The 13,181-nt window shown below is 38.2% G+C and overlaps 1 protein-coding gene across 12 annotated transcripts in view; it reads left to right on the forward strand.

Moving 5' to 3' along the window:
• The window catches only part of NPAS3 (neuronal PAS domain protein 3), a 966,848-nt gene that overhangs the window by 423,482 nt on the left and 530,185 nt on the right, over positions 1–13,181 (forward strand). The window lies entirely within an intron of this gene.

Consider the following 13,181-nt stretch of genomic DNA (forward strand, 5'->3'; position numbering starts at 1 on the left):
TCTTGATTGTATGTTTGATCAATTTCAGACTGTAGCAGCTGATAAAAATCTTCCATTTCTTCATCTTTGGCCCTAGTGTTTGGTGCGTAAATTTGAATAATAGTCGTATTAATTGGTCTTCCTTGTAGGCATATGGATATTATCCTATTGCTGACAGTGTTGTACTTCAGGTAGATCTTGAAATGTTCTTTTTGACGATGAATGCAACACCATTCCTCTTGAAGTTGTCATTCCCAGCATAGTAGACTATGTGATTATCCAATTCAAAATGGCCAATACCAGTCCATTTCAGCTCAGTAATGCCTAGGATATCGATGTTTATGTGTTCCATTTCATTTATGACAATTTCTGATTTTCCTAGATTCATACTTCGTACATTCCAGATTCTGATTATTACTGGATGTTTGCAGCTGTTTCTTCTGATTTTGAGTCGTGCCACATCAGCAAATGAAGGTCCCGAAAGCTTTACTCCATCCACGTCATTAAGGTTGACTCTACTTTGAGGAGGCAGCTCTTCCCCAGTGCCTTCCAACCTGGGGGGCTCATCTTCCAGCACTGTATCAGACAGTGTTCCGCTGCTATTCATAAGGTTTTCACTGGCTAATACTTTTCAGAAGTAGACTGCCCGGTTCTTCTTCCTAGTCTGTCTTAGTCTGGAAGCTCAGCTGAAACCTGTCCTCCATGGGTGACCCTGCTGGTATCTGTATACCGGTGGCATAGCTTCCAGCATCACAGCAACAAACAAGCCCCCACAGTACCACAAACTGACAGACACGCGGGGGACAATGTTGCTATGAGTTGGAATTTACTCGACAGCAGTGGGTTATTTGTGTTTTAAATGGGGATTAAATGAAGTTATATATGTAAAGCTCTTAAAGGAAACCTGAGCACAAAGTAGGATCTCAATAAATGTTACTATCTGGAGCCCTCGTGGCACAGTGGTTAAGAGCTACAACTGCCCACCAAGAGATGGGCAGTTCGAATCCATCGGCCACTCTTTGGAAACCCTATAGGACAGTCAGAATCAATTCAATGGAAGTGGGTTTAGGTTTGGTTTTTGTTTTATTTGATATTAATAATAATCACTATTACTATTATTTTACTATTCTATGTACATTATGATATATGAGATTAGATATAGATAAAGTTGTCAAATAACTGTAATATCTTTAAGACAAAAGCAAGAACCATTATTGGTTTTAGCCTCACAAACAAAAATTAAATGAAGGACCTTAATAAATAGGTAAGGTTTAGATAGGTAAGGGAGAAAGGCTTTCCGTGTTGTTGTTGTTGTTAGTTGTGATCAAGTCAGTTTTGACTCATGGTGACCGTATGTGTGTAGAGTAGAACGCATCGTAGAGTTTTCATAGGGGTTATCAAACCTGGCACAGAGTAGGGAATAAGCTAGTTAGGCATTCTGAGAGAGCAAGGAGCCTGCCCTTGACAGAGTGGGTATTGCTTTGCAGAGCAGTGGAAGATACAAGGTCCCTGAGCACAAGGACTTTAAGCCCCTGTAGTGGCTCCCTGGGAGAGTGCCCTGAATGTGGTAGATACTTAGCTAAAAGTTTGTTGATTAAATTTTACCAAGAATGATGAAAATTATTGGCAGTGATAAAATCAGAATGTCTTTCAGTGAACTGTATGCCAGCAGGGTTTGATGCTGTGAAATGTTTCTGCCATTGCTTCTGTCCTTACCCTCTGATTGAATGCATCTGCCCAGGTTGATATTCTCAAGGTGATGGAATGATAGAATAGCCTGCTTTATTTTTTAATCTATAAACTGGCTGCCAAATTATAAGCTTGCTTGCTTTTTGCCTTCTCAAGGAGCAATTATGTTGTTAGCTGTATTATATAACTGTGTGTGTATTGTGTGATATAAATGCATGTGTGTATGTGTGTGTATGTATAATTGTAAAAGTTGTTGGAAGCAATTTTTTTTTTAAAGGCTGTTTGTCATTGAGGCCCCCTAGTGTTTGCCCTTTTGATAAACCTTTTTTTTTTTCTGTCTGTTTTCATAGCTCAGTGCTTCCTGCCTGTACTCATCTAATCCCAAACTAAGAGCTCCTGTGAGCTGTTGCTATTTGATAGGTAAAACTATGATAGGTAAAAATGAAAACATAAAACTGAGTAAATCCGAAAGACTGACTTGGTGATGGTGAACTTTCAGATTGTGGAATAGATGTATTTGGGTAAGATTCCTCACCCCTCAGTCACCATTTTATTCTGACCATGTGGATTTGGGCATCTTGACTATTCATGTACCTGACACACTAAATATGAGAGAGCTCGTGGAAGATGTTTCCTGATGGACCCTTGAACTAGAGATTCTGCCCACAAACTGAAGTGCTTCTGTGTTCTCTTTAGGAGGTCGCTGTCCCTTCTCCCTATAAGCCTTAGATCCTCAAAGTAAGGAGTCATATCTACTCATCTGTGCTTGCCAGCGTGTATAGGTGTTTAGTAATTACTCGTTGATGGAATGCTTTCACGCTGCATCAGGCTGTACATGGCTGTTCACCCAAAGGCCCCTCTGGATCCATCTTTTTAGAGAAAATAGCCTAACAGATTATGAGCTTGTGTCTCATTTATCTGTCTATGCCATGCACACCTCCTACACCTACCTCTCGATCTTACAGTGTTAAATATCTTCAAAAAAGGAAGAAACAAATAATTTAATAATGAAAATAATCCTTTTCCTCCGTGTTGGCCATCTTCGTGATACTCTCTGGGAAAAGTGGCTGATTACTGATTATTAAGAATGTCAGATAAGTAGCAGAGGGAAATTTTTGCTTAAATACTCTGAACAATCCAAAAAAACTTTTTATTTTCTTGTTGTTGAGAATACACACAGCTAAACATACACTAATTCAACCGTTTCTACATGTACAATTCAGTGACACTGATTACGTTCTTTAAGATGTGCAACATTCTCACCCTCCTTTTCTGAGTTGTTCCTCCCACATTAACATAAACATACTGCCCCCTGAGGTTCCTATCTAATCTTGCCAGTTGCTGTTGTGACTTTGATCCCATATAGATAGTTTTTAAAAGAGCATAATGCTAAAGTCAGAAATTTTTTACTAGTTAAGCTAAACTATTCTTTGATTTTAAGATTTAATCGGATATTTTTGGTTTAAGTTTTAGATTATTTCAGGGTAGTAGTTCCATGGGTTCATCCAGCCACGTTGGCTCTAGAAAGTCTAGAGTGCATGAGAATTTGAAATCCCGTTCTGTATTTTTCCCCTTTTGATCAGTATTCTATGGAATCTTTGATCGAAATGTTCAGTAATGGTAGCTGGGTACCATCAAGTTCTTCTGGTCTCATGGCAAAGGAGGCAGTTGTTCATGGAGGCAATTAGCCACACCTTCCATATCTTCCTCCTAGTTCTGACTCTCCTTATTCCTCGGTTGTTCCAGGAAAATAGAGACCAATTGTTGTGCTTTGGATGGCCACTTGCCAGCTTTTAAAACACTGGGCACTATGCAGTGAACTAGGAGGTAGAACAGAAGCACTAAACACGGTATTAAGCCAATTAACTAGTATGTCCCATGAAACCATGACCCTAACCCTCCAAACCAAGGAACCAAACCCCATGAGGTGTTTGGCTTTACATATGTAGGCTCAGCAGCTACTCTTTTTTTCCCCCCATTGTTATAAATATATCTATCATGCAACTTTTGCCAGTTCAGCTTTTTACAGGTATACAACTTATTGACAGCAGTTACAGTCATTTGCTGTGCAATCCTACCCTTAATCAATGCAATTTTTGCATCACCATTTACCCCCCTTACCCCTGTCTCCCGCCCCTGGTAACCACTAATAAACTTTGGTCTCTATACATTTGCCTTTTTTTGTCTTTTTATATAAGTGAAGTCATATAATATTTGTCCTTGTATGACTGACTTCACTCAGCATGTCTTCCAGCTCCATCCGTATAGTAGTATGTCTCAAGACTCCATTTCTCCTGCTGACTGAGTAGTATTCCATTGTATGTACCACATTTTGTTTATCCATTAATCTGTTGATGGGCATTTCGGTTGTTTCCACTTTTTGGATATTGTGAATAGTATTGCAGTGAACATTGGAGTACAAGTCTCTGTTTGAGTCCCTGGTTTCAAATTTTGGGGGTATATCCCCAAACATCTTTTTACCTCTACTCTTTATGGCAGTGAGCATAATGCCCGGTTCAATAAATAGTTGTTAAACTTACAAAAGCATGGCGGATGGTAACACGTAAGCATGTTTTGCTTCTGAAAGAATTTTAATGGGGCATCATTATATGAGGAATTGTGTGAATGTGAATTCTTAAAACCAAGATGAAGGGGTTTGGGGGAGAGGATGTAAGTATCCCTTGGTGTAACACACCTCAGGAACACTCAAAAACTGTAGTACTGTTTCATAAGAACAATTACGGAAAAAAAAAGTTTTATCACTCAATTGGCATTGAGAATTAGTGGTATATAAATTTGCAGTACAAACGGCTTATGTGGTTATTTAGTAAAATAATACTATGCCTTAATAAAGTATTCTAATACAAATTTCCTGCCTCTATTACTTCTCAAGGCAAGCATGGGGCGAGTTCTTCTTTTCCTGTGTAGACCTAATATGGAATCCTGATTTAATATTCCCACTCTGTTTTTGTAATTAAAACATCATTTATACTGAGAATAATTAAGACAACTGTACATTTGATTTTAAAATCAGTTTTGAGTATTGTGCCTTGTCAAGCTACAAGAATGGTTCCTGCAGCTTTTACAACGTGGCATTAAGAAGCAGACAGTGACCGCAGGCACCTGCATGGAAGGTTTGACAGTTTGATAAATTAGGAATGACACTTGCCAAAATGGCTGTCCTTCCCGCAGTCTGCCAGCGGAGCATTTGCACACTGTTAATTGAATTGGCAATTTGTGTAACAGTGCCTGCCCCTGAGCTTTTGTAACGCCGGATCTGCCATTTAACTCTGATAATCCAGGACTTGGGAATAAGGACGAAAAGCTTCACATGATATTACTGCAGATTTAAAATGACAGTCGGGGACCTTGTTGCCAATTTCCCATTAAATGAGAAATAATTAACAATAGCAATAACAAAGTCTTATAAAGCTGGAAAGTTAAATTGACTTTTCAGCACTAGTATCGTACAAAATTGCTTCTAGTGTGATTATCGGATTGCCCTTTCAGGATTAGATACCCTAAATAGTATCATATGATGAACCAAACAGGGGACGTTTTGCAAGCTAACCTGTTTTATTACTGTGAAAATCTTCTGATTATCTACAGGGATTTTGTTTTCATTAAAATTTTGTTTTATGCTATAAGATTTCATAGAGATTGAAATCTTAATGAAATAATAGAGATTCCTATTTCCTTACTTTTGCTAGTAATTTAATTATAGCTTCAACAAAATGTTGAACTACAGGTAAATAATGTTAAGTGTAGGTTTTATAGAGGAGCATATGTGAGTCGATTGGTGTGCTTCCTTAATGTTGCCCACAGTTTTGAGAACTCCCAAATTCGTGTGTGTGTGTGTGTGTGTGCTTGCTACCATCATACTTGGAATAATGGTTTAGAACAATACAGATTCCTGGCACAGGATTCTTTAAAAAAATGTAAAATATGTCAAGTTTTCATGTTTTCAAAGCTGTGGTGGTTGTAATTCATCACTATTGCAGTTAATTTAGTTCTGGAGTTCAAAGTCCTTTTGGGTTGTATTGAATTATGTTAGCATGGACAGGAATGGTATTCAACTGGAACATTCTGGATGGCAGTACCCATTGAATACAGCCAGCACCTGTGCTTAAATATTTTGACTATTGCCTTTGACCACATACTGGGGTTTGTGTAGTGGTTAGGTAAGTAGTGAATACTAGGTAAGTGGGAATGGCATGAGGAACCAAGTTCGTGACAAAAGATTTTACCCTCTTCTAGGATTCTAAATTTATTTTTTATTATAGACTCCCGTTTCCAAAGTGTAGTTATGTTAGTGTCTATTAAAGTGTCTGATCAAGAAAGGAGAAAAGAATTTTCTTAGATATTCAGGATATTCAAGAAAAGGGTGAAACCTTTTGCTCTATTTTTTACTATGGTTAAAAAATGGGGTGGCTTTTGTTTTGCTTTATTCCTTTTTTTTTAATTGATGTTTTTAGAATTTTCTTTTTTTATTCCCAGTAAGGAAATTTCATTAACTTCGTGTGATGGCAGGATGTAAAAGTGGACATCTCCAAAGAGAGTGAGAAATGAGGGATTGTAATGCAGGGTAGAGATCAGGGCTCATCTGTGTAGAGGTTACAACTGAAGCGAGGAAGCTATGGTGATGATAAGGGCCAAGAGCTGAGGGACAATGTATTAGGAGCATTAACAATTAAAGCCCAGGAGGGACGTAGAAGTCAATGAAAGAACACTGAATGCAGAGAACATGAGGTAGAGTGATATGGAACTGACCTTTAAAACAAAAAGCAATCTGTGTGGAGTCAGAACACCTGGGTACTTTTAACCCTTAGCTCCACGAACTTTGGCAAGTGAGGAAACATTTCTTGGCCTCTGTTTCTTCATCCGAGAAATGGGGATAAATGCATTCATGTTGGTTTTACGTCCCAAGGTTTTTGTTTGTTCTGTGAAAGTTAAATGGGATATTATATATTAAAACAGTTTGCAAATTATACAATGATATGCAAAAATTTAAGCTGTAACAGTAAAGTAACAATACAGTAAAAGCATAATTTAGGGAAAAGTGGCCAAAACTTCCAAGAGATATACAATTGTCAAAGAAAATGAGGAGGAAGAATGTCTAATGGATAACGGGAGGCATATTCTCTAGCATCTTGCATCAGTGTGGAGAGGTGATTTTTAGTACAGTGGTGAGGACAGAAGGTAAGTTCCGGAGCTTTACAGAGTGACTGAGGTATAAATGACAAGGTGATGGGGAGAGGAAGGAGAAAGCTGGGATGTTAGCATGGTGGACGCTGCCTGCTATCCCTAAAACGATGGGACTGATGAGTGTTGCGAAATAGAGGAACTTTGTGTGAAAGTTGCTGCATTTCTTCAGTTTGAAATGTCTCTGAAATTGAAACCATGTCTTGTAATTGATGTGTATATTCAGTATGGTAGTTCTTTTTCCAAGAGGGCTAATAGTGAATTGATGACATATTTAAAACTTGATAGTCTTAGAACTGTTGCAAGTCAATAAAATGTTAAAATGCTTGCTAATGGCTCAGTTTTGGCTATTAGGAAAATATTTGAAAGATTTCTGTACCTTTTTTAATCCAGGGTTATGTACTATTTCATTCATCAATTATTGAATGCCCATCATGCTGAGCACTAGATGCTGTGCTAGGGATTGTATGTATATAATCTCACTTAATTCTCATGATTAAGATAACTGGGTAGGTTAATTCTCATGATAGCACTGGGAGGTGGGAACTGTTTTTAGCCTGCACATTATATGAGAAAACTAAGGCTCAGAGCTTATGTCACTTAAACTCCTTGCTTGATACATATACAAAGCCTGATGTTACATTCGATGCTGCAAGGGAAACAAAGATGCACATGAAGGTGGTGCCTCTCTCTGAGACACAGCACAGGGAAGTTAAAGCCTGTATTCGAAAACAGGCATGCGAGAAATGATCCATCACCGGACTGTAAATGCCACAATGGAGGCACAAGCGGATTCTGAGACGGGAGCCATTGTTTCTAGCTGGAAATAAGGGGGAGTTTTGTCATAGCCACCCATGGGGAAAATTCACACAGGTAGAGATGAGTGGGAGAGGTGTCACAGGCTGAAAAATCTGAAAGGAAAAAGATACCAAAATGTGTGTATGTTAAGGAAACAGTTTACTGTTGGCTGGACTAGCATGTGTGCAAAGAATAGGAGGAAATAAAGCTGAAATAATCAGTGCATTTCAAAATTAAGAGTTTTCCTTTTCTGCCAGTTACTTTGTTTTTGTGTCTTCAGCCACATGTTCTCTGGGATTATAGAAGGTTTTTAATTTCTTCTTGATTCTTTTGTGTTTTCCAAGTGTCTTATAATTTATCGCTATAAAAAAAATCATGGTGGATTTTATTTTAAGTCTTTAGTAGACATAAAATGTTTGTTTAAAAAAGTTTAATGGAAGTGAAATCCCTGACTTTTAATGGTGAAGGTGAGCTACCATGTCCTGATGGAAAAACTCTGAGATGAAATAACCTAAGCAGGGACCTATGGGAGTATTGGTGTGTGGTTCTTTTCATTTTGAGTCTATTTGGTGACTGTGATTATCTCTTCCTTTTTTTCTTCCCCCCAGGATATTTGTGTCTTTTCTATTTTATTTATCTGTTTTCTTGTATAAGACATTCATACGTATCTATTATTATTATTTGTCCATTTTGACAATCTCTAAAAATACAGTTTGGGTTTTATTTGTCTTCCCTATAATTATTCCCCTCTATTTCATTTCATTTATTTTATTTCATTTATTTTTACTCTTACCTGTATTTTCTTACTTTGGATTTTCTCAATTGTGCCTTTCCCAAATTCTTGAGCTGAATGCTGACTCCCGTATTTTTTAATTTCTGTTCCCTAAATTTCTTATTTATTTAAAAGTGTATATTTCCCTCTAAGTACTACTTTAGCTGTACCCCATAAATTTTGTCATGGTGTGTTTTCAAAATTATTCCACTCAAAATCTTCTAAAATATCTCCTCTAGTTTTATATTTAGGGATTTTTTAGTAATGAGTTATTAAATTTCCAAATGTATAAGACTTTTCCGCTATCCTTTTGACATTTGTTTTATTGCTTTATGGTTGGAATACTCCTCATTTTTCAAGCAAATGGGGCCTTTAGAAGCCTCTAAACTGATAGCTCATATATGATGTTTTGATATTTGCCTCCAGGAATGGACACATTCATTAATTCAACAGATACTTACTGAGCATGTGCTATGTGGTAAGTGCTGTTCTGGGTAAACAAGACAGGTCAGCAGCCACCCCCACCCCCACCCTACTCCAGCTTTTATTAAGCTTTTGTTCTCGAGTGAAATGGAGGAGCAGACAAAGAAATATACTAACAACATGACTTTGGGTAGTGATAAGTACTATGCAGAAATAAAGCAGGATGACATGATAGAGGTAACCTGGTAGAGACGGGTTATGCATTTTTGATTAGATGGATGAGGATGGGAAGACCTTTCTGAGGAGTTGACATTTGGGCTGAGACCTGGATGACTAGAAGGAGTCAGCCAAAAGGAAGTAGGAAAACAAAGCAGTACAGAGGGAACGATCAATACAAAAGTTCTCCAGTAAAAACAAAACAAAACAAAAACAACAACTGCTGTCAAGTGATTCTGACTCATGGCAACCCTACGTGTGTCAGAGTAAGAGTGTATTCTATAGGGTTTTTAGTGGCTGATTTTTCACCAGGCCTTTCTTCTAAGGTGCTGCTAGGTGGTCTTGAACCTCCAGCCTTTTGGTTAGCAACTGAGCACGTTAACTATTTGTGCTACCTGGGGACTACACAAAAGTTCTCAGGTAAGAACTAATTTAGCATCTTCTAGGAACAGAATCAGAGCCCTGGTGGTACAGTGGTTAAGAGCTATGGATGCTAACCAAGAGATCAGCAGTTTGAATCCACCAGCTGCTTCTTGAAAGCCCTATAGAAATGTTCTACTCTTCCTTTAGGGTTGCAACAATTTTTTTGGTTTAGGAACAGAATAAAAACAAACAAACAAGCAAAAATCAAGACCAGTGTGACTTGGGTGTAAGAAGTGGGAGGGTAGTTTCAGATGAGGCTATCGAGGCAGGCAAGGGTATAATAATGTGGCCTTCTAGGATGTGGTGGGAGTTGAGTTTTATTCTAAGTATCATGGAAGCCATTGGAAAGTTCTCAATAGGGAATAAACTTTTTCATCAGCTTGTCGTGAAGATTAAAATGAAATGATGCCTAGTACCTAGTAAGCCTTACGTTAGATTGTGGTATCCTTGTGTGAGGATGATCAGCCTTTTATCACGCCTTGTAAATGTCTTGGTGTGTATTAGGCATTATAAATGTTCATTGGAAACCTTGGTGGTATAGTGGTTAAGAGCTACAGCTGCTAACCAAAAGGTCAGCAGTTCGAATCCACCAGGCACTCCTTGGAAACCCCATGGGGCAGTTCTACTGTGTGCCATTAGATTGTGCTATCCTTGTGTGAGGATGATCAGTCTTTTAGCATTCCCTGTAAATGTCTTGGTACACATTGGGCAATATAAATGTTAATTAATTGAATAAATAAAAACACACTACATAGATATGCTTACTCCCTTCCCCTTTAAATTTGTTAGTTCTTAAAAACAATTGTGTTCTCTGAATTAACGAACACCAGATTCGTTTTAGCACACATCCCAAGTGACCTTGGGCGAGTCACTCTTATGGAGCTGTTATGAGGATTAAATGAGATAACGTCAAGCAGCAGACATAATGATGGGCACGTAATATGCACTCAGTGGTGGCTGTTTTAATGATCTAATTATAGTTCAGTACACTCTGTTTAGGTCCATAATTCCCTCAATTTGCCATTTAATTACCGGGAAGGATAATTCTATTCACTGTATACTAAGTATCTGAAAGTACAAAATAAGACTTAAAAAAAACCTTTTCTCTCTTCATAGATAGACTTTTATAGTTATTAGACATCTCATACTCCAAAGGGCCTTCTCAGAAGCAGACGAATAAATTGATAGTCACTTAACATTCAGTTTGGAGGGTCAGGGAGTAGAATTTTATGGAAAAGGTTATTCAAAGAGTCTGTTTTTCCTGGATTTATTTGTTTGTGAGGACAAAGAGAGAAGCTTGCAATTTATAATTTACATTGAGCAATGACCTAGCAGTAAAGAGATATTTTACTTATTTATGAAGAATAATTAATTATTGGCTGGCGTGAAGGTGGAAAGCATTCTAATGAAGGCATACATTTTAAAGGTTGAGGTGGGGGAGAGGAAACAAAGGTTGCCAAAATTTAAACTATTTACATTTAGATGATTTACTACGAAGGAGATAAAACATTCCTCAAACTGGTATAGTGCTAAGGATCGCACCCAGTTGCGATTTATAATAACGTTTTATATGCCGCCTCGTAACTCTTGAAATTCAAGCCTGTAAATCAGGACTCATCTTATCAGGGTAAGATCTCATCAGTACCCAGACATGTTTAAGGCTATAAAGTTGGTCATAATTTATACATATGAATATAGTACATGTACGAGAAGACTTCAGCTATCTGGAAGTTACGGGAAATTATTTTGGATAGAAGGGGGACTATTCTTTAATCACCAACTTTTTTATTTTCTGTTTAAATCATTTTGGGAAGAATTTGTGTGTGTGTGTGTGGAGGATAATTGAGCCTTTTCTTTGTGACTTAGGAACATCATTATGTATGCATTTCATTAACAGGAACATAATCTACTGTGATGTCTTCAGGGGCTTTTGGGCTATGAGAACTGCTTTGACTGTATGCCAGATTGGCCCAGATTATAGTGCATTTTGAGTTTTTTTTCCCACCTTTTCTTTATCTTTCCCTTTTCCTCTACCCCCATGCCTCCCTTACTGTCAGCTGTAACTTCTTGTTGCTATTAGTCTAGTTCTCTCTAATTTGCTGCTTCAGATAAGCTTTTAGCTCAGATACCTGGGTTTGTTGGAATTAATGGAGCACAGTTCTTCTCTGAGACATATGGGGTTGTGGAGAGTCGGAGTACACTCGATAGCAACTGGCTTAACTGGTTGGAATTGTGTATAAACAAAATGTGAACAAAATCTGATAGAAGACAACGAGGTTCTGCGAATAAAGTAGTTGGACTTCGTGATGCGTCTTTTGACTCTTCAGAGGCTTATTTCATAGTTTTCTTCTTGTCTGTATTTCAGATGATAAAATATCTTTATATTAGTCACAAAGACACTTTCTGAAATCAGCTATCTTATCAATATACCTGCGTGTACAACATATACAATTCTACATCCCTGAAATGTGCTTGTATCTAGTTCTTGTCCCTGTAGAAATGTTGCTCTTAGCTGCCACCCAGTTGACCTGACACATGTTGTTGTTCTTGTTAGGCGCCGTCGAGTTGGTTCCGACTCATAGTGACCCTGTGTACAACAGAACGCAACACTGTTCCGTCCTGTGCTATCCTCACAATCGTTGTTATGCTTCAGCCCATTGTTGGAGCCACTGTGTCAATCTGTCTCATTGAAGGTCTTCCTCTTTTTCGCAGACCCTGTACTTTACCCAGCATGATGTCCTTCTCCAGGGACTGATCCCTCCTGGCAACATGTCCAAAGTATGTGAGACGTAGCCTCACCATCCTTGCTTCTAAGGAGCACTCTGGTTATACTTCTTCTAAGACAGATTTGTTCCTTCTTTTGGCAGTCCATGATGTATTCAATATTCTTCCCCAACACCACAATTCAAAGGTGTCAGTTCTTCTTTGGTCTTCTTTATTCATCGTCCAGCTTTCACATGCATAGGAAGCAATTGAAAACACCATGGCTTGGGTCAGGCATACCTTAGTCTTCAAGGTGACATCTTTGCTTTTGAACACTTTAAAGAGGTTTTTGCAGCAGATGTGCCCAAAGCAATGCGTCTTTTGACTTCTTGACTGCTGCTTCCATGGGTGTTGATTGTGGATCCAAGTAAAATGAAATCCTTGACAACTTCAGTCTCTTCTGTGTTTATCATGATGTTGCATATTGGTCCAGTTGTGAGGATTTTTGTTTTCTTTATGCTGAGGTATAATCCATACTGAAGGCTGTAATCTTTGATCTTCATCAGTAAGTGCTTCAAATCCTCTTCACTTTTAGCAAGCAAGTTTGTGTCATCTGCGTAAGGCAGGTTGTTAATGAGCCTTTCTCCAATCCTGATCCCTCATTCTTCTTCATATAGTCCAGTTTCTCGGATTATCTGCTCAGCATACAGATTGAATAAGTATGGTAAAAGGATACAACCCTGACACACACCTTTCCTGACTTTAAACCACCCGGTATCCCCTTGTTCTGTTTGAGTGACTGCCTCTTGATCTATGTACAGGTTCCTCATGAGCACAATGAAGTGTTCTAGAATTCCCATTCTTCTCAATGTTATGCATAATTTGTTACGATCCACAGAGTGAAATGCCTTTGCATAGTCAATAAAACATAGGTAGACATCTTCTAGTATTCTCTGCTTTCAGCCAGGATCCATCT

The sequence above is a fragment of the Elephas maximus genome, chromosome 10, assembly GCF_024166365.1.
Source record: "Elephas maximus indicus isolate mEleMax1 chromosome 10, mEleMax1 primary haplotype, whole genome shotgun sequence".
NCBI lineage: Eukaryota > Metazoa > Chordata > Mammalia > Proboscidea > Elephantidae > Elephas > Elephas maximus.